Source organism: Piliocolobus tephrosceles, chromosome 4 (assembly GCF_002776525.5).
Source record: "Piliocolobus tephrosceles isolate RC106 chromosome 4, ASM277652v3, whole genome shotgun sequence".
Classification (NCBI taxonomy): Eukaryota; Metazoa; Chordata; class Mammalia; order Primates; family Cercopithecidae; genus Piliocolobus; species Piliocolobus tephrosceles.
The window spans coordinates 83,776,515-83,781,393 of record NC_045437.1 but is presented as its reverse complement, the minus strand read 5'-3'; positions in this window follow the sequence as shown (position 1 = coordinate 83,781,393).

Sequence of the window (4,879 nt, the reverse complement as noted above, 5' to 3'; positions counted from 1 at the left end):
AATTTCCTAGAAACAAAGAACCATTTATCTTGGTAAATGCTTACACCAAGGATGATTTAAGTAGTTGCAAACTATATTATGTTTTCAAAATCAATATTTTCATTAGGTTACACCTTTCCTTCAGCAAAATATTTTCTGTAGCTGGAAAAGAAAGTTGTCCATAAATTCTTTCCATAGGTCATGTTCTGGAAAAGATAAAAACATATTATCTAATATCTTCTGGACACTTATTTCAGGCTACTCAATCCGCATGACATGCAGACATAGTATGAGAAACTGTTTCAGGCAGAGCTCTCCAAAACTGGAGGAAATCTCTTAAAAATTTGCATAATTGGGGAATGAGAATGAACAGCTGTCTCTCAAGCATGAGGAAATGGGTGTGGTGAGAATATCAACATTATTCTCTATCCTGAGGCTTCAGTCTCTGATTTATAGTTCGCTCATTGCCAAGGTTTTGTCCCTTTGAGAATGGTATGCTCCTGTTTCCATTAAAATAATATTTCCTCCCATTCCTGCTCCTTACGATGGGATTCAGAAAACAGTAAGTTGACCCTGTATCAACTCCCCTTTAAAGTCATATACTGCCTGTGCTTGGCATGACACTCCACCTAGAAATTTGCCTGTTTCCCAAGCCTCTCTATAAAAGGGAAGAGAGCTCTATAGTCAACTAAGCATATTTGCTCATGGGATCTAGAAAGCCCCATTCCTCTTGAAATTTTCTGCAATCTCACTTGTTGCCAGAACGTTTCCAGAAAAGCCTTACTTTCCATTTCATTGAGGATGGCTTTTTGGTGTGCTTAGTGCTTACAAAGTGCCCGTTCTCACAATCCTAGCTAAGGGGTGGCATTTTCATTTCATGGAATCATGGGTCACGACCCTGGAAATAACTACCACCCTGAGCTTCGCAAGGCCTCTATGATAGCATTGCACTCCAATTCTTAGACAATCGTTAGAATTGCTTAGTTTCAGCTAGCATTGATCTCTACAACCATATGCCTTTCCATGATTTGCTTCATATAGACAGAATGCAGTTTTTGACAAACTGGGTCAAATATATCCTATTTATGTTCATCTGTTCCAAATTGGTAGTAGAATGGTGATATTTATGGTCACTGGCCTACAGTCCTCAAACTAGAAGGAAAAATACTACCTGCTCCTACTCCCTCAAGCCTTGAATAATAAAATCCTGAAACCAAATTTTGCTGACAACAACTTCTACTACCCAGGTCTGAGCTGGTACTTCCTATACTAGTTTTGTTTCATTGAAGGTTTTCTATTGTTTTCCAATTCTACCTTTCTTCCTCCTTATGAATTATTCATATAATTGAGAGATCCTATTTACTCTGAGATATCACAAATAACATTTTTACTATAAATAAATGTACTATTTATTTTTTCCAATTAAACCCAGTTTATTCTGGTTTAATAAGTACTGCTTTTTGAAATAACATCCCTAACTTAAACTGATTAATGTACTTTTGCCATAAAAATTTATTGAGCGTATAGTATGTGATAATATAGTTCTAGATGCTGGCCATATAGCAATGGGAAAAACCCACACAAATCCCTGCTCTCATGGAGTTTATGTTCTAGTTAACTAAGACAGAAAATAAACAAACACATAAAATATGTAGTATGTCAGATGTTACAAGTTCAGTAAGAAAAGTAAAGCATGACAAGGGGGATACTGGAGAGAACTGGTGGGGATAGTTACTATTTTAAATTAGCTAGGCAGGGAGAAACTCACTCATAGGTTAACATTTAACCATAGACTTAAAGGAGACAAGGGAGTGAGCTATGTAGGGATCTAGGGAAGAGTTCTGCAGAAAGAAGGAAATAGCAACTGCAAAGCCCTGACATGTACAAGAAATAGCAAGATGGTCAGTGTATCTGGAACCAAGCTAAGGGGGAGAGTCATAGAAGCTGAAGTCAGTGAGGGTATGGAGCACGAGACTACATTGTCTTGTAGATACATGTGCTTTGCCTTTAATTCTGAATGAGACCAGACATCATAGGTAAGTTTGGGACAGAAGAACGATTCATATAAACAAATATTTTTTTCTTTCTTCTTTGTGAAGCATGCTTAAAAATTAAACATCAGAATTATGACCACTCTACAAATTTGTCAAGACCAGCACCTGTGTAGTATGCATATGTGTACATGGAGCAAACAGCCATATAGTCAAGGAATTTCCTAACTTCCTTATATCCATAAATTGCCATGGATATTTATGGATGTTATGTTTGGGATACAATTTGCAAAATTTCAGATGAGTCACCAGTTCCAGGCAAGGAAATGGAAATATGGTGGAATCGTCACTGAAAGATCTTACAAGCCCACATAAATCAGCAGAAAAGAAGCAGACACACTTAAATCTTGACATACTAGGAAACATCCTTGGGGAAAAATAGTTTAAACCACATTTAGAGGATGATGAACCTGGGGAAAAAAATATCCAAATACGTAAGAATGACCTCTGTGCTTTCAACCATTTTTCAGATGTGAGTGTTAATGGTATATAATTAACTACAATTAATTGAGCTGAAGTTTGGCCACACATCCTGTTTCTGTTACCACACCCAGTACAACCTCCACACATCTGTGGGCCATCATTATGATCACCCTTTTCCAGGAATATTAAGCAATTTGTTAGAGACCGGACATCTGGAAATAAACCTATGTTAGCTTGAGCATGGCCTTTTAATTCTATAAACCATACTTGTCTTTCTCCAGAAATAATGATGCTAGTCTAATTCCTGTATCTTTTGAAGGAAAACAACATGGGAATAGCAACTTCAAGTTTCAAACACAACACTAAATTCACTGTGAATTTGTAGTGAATAAGGACTACTTTTTAGGATACATTATTCTAGAGTACCAATATTAAATTTTAACACATACTTACAATAAAATAAAAGAGACATAACACTCATTCTAGCTTTCAGCTCTTTACAAAGAAAGCAGTGAAGCTTTAAATCTTTTAGAAATGAAATTTAAATATACATAATATGTGTTTATTGAATTAATTTAACTATAATCCTACACTGCCTAAAATCACTCATTATTTTGATGTATTTTCTTTTTGTTCAATCTTTTTTGACTTTTGTTTTTGACAATATTGAAAACATCATATTTATAATTTATATATGCACATAATTTTACTTTGCCATTTTACTTAACATGATGTCAAAGCATTCTCCTTGTTGTTTTATAAACTCATGAAAATATTATTTTAGTTTGACATTTCTAAAATATGATATGATCATAAACTTCACTAAAATTCTTTACTATCGCCCCATCTCAAGTATAAAGTTCCAAAATCTTTAGTGAAGAATATTAGGCTGGTTATGATCTGCCCCTTTCCGACTCTGTAGTTTTTGCCTTTTCTCTAATTTCCCAGTCACACTTTTACCACTAGCAATTAGGAATGCCTTTTTGTTTTTGAGTCAATGACATTTTCTCATTTTTGGCATAATTTCACTATTATTTATGATTTTACTGTTATTACTTGGTATAACAATTCCTACTTATTTTTAAATACTGAAGTTTAAAATCTGCTTTTCTGGGCAGCCATTTTTGACACCCTTCACCCAAACCTCACCAGTTGCTCATTTGGTTCTCCCTCCTCTGAGCCCCGCACCACCACCAAATTATAAGAAAAACTGGTTTCCTCCTCTAGATCAGGAGCTATGTAAGGGCAGAAGTCTTCTCTTTTTCATATTTATATGAATGGTTCTTAGCATAGCTCCTGGCACATAAGGGGAATTAACTTAATATATATCAAATGAATTACTAAGTGACCATAAATTAATTCTCTTCTTTTCTCTGTCTTCCATTACCGAGGACTTGTCTTTCCCAGTATAAAGACCTTGCCTTCCAAATTCTAAACTGTCCTTATCCACTGCCAATAGTATCCAAGTTAATATGTTTATTGATTCATTCACTTTGGTCACTTTGGGTCTTAGAACTTAGAGTTCCTTGTCTGTACTTTGGAGGGTAAATTGTGCTAATGAAGCTATGAAAAAATATCCGCTAAAATAAAATTGAAATTTAAAAAGGACAAAAAGCTATTGAGAATAACTCTCAATCTACAAATTAAGTACTGGTATTGAATTTCACATCTGACAAATATTCAAACCTGAATGATGGTATCCATTTCTAATGTGACTACAGTTATAAACTGGGTGGCAGATATACAGGTTCCCCATGTTTGTTTCTATATTATAAACTGACGTTTGCTGGAGTTACCTCTTAGGAACACAGTAATTATCTTACTATGAAACATCCTCTTCATTGTAACTTTTCTCTTTGTGGTACTGAATCAGGAGAGGATAGACTTTATATGGATGTGTATTTCGTTTCAGATTCATGAACTTGGGCATGTTATTTAGCCTAAGATTCAACTCCATCATCTGTAAAAGGGATAGATTAATAAAGTCTAACTCATGAGACTTTGGGGATTAAATATGTAATTTCATTAAAAAACTCTGTATAGTATCAGGCTTATAGTGATATGTATTTTGTGACTTTGGGTCTAGATGCCTGAGCAGCCGTTTGAGTGTCATCTTTACCTGTTATGCTCCTCCTTGTCATGTAAAGGAATCTATTCTCTTTTTTGTTCTAATTTTCTTCTAATCGCTATTCTCCAAAATGCATAAACTGGGCTAATTCAGCAATCTGTTTCATGATTCAAACTAAAAATTTTCTCTTTCCCTCAAGTCGAGAGGTCTGCATATTCTTAAAATGATGGCCAACTCCATTAGTCTGTATTGGAGGTTAGAGAGGGGTTTTGCTTATTCTTGAACAGTTAAGTACTCAGTTACCTATCCACACATAAATTGTGTGGGATTGCTACTTACATACTCAGCAACACTATCA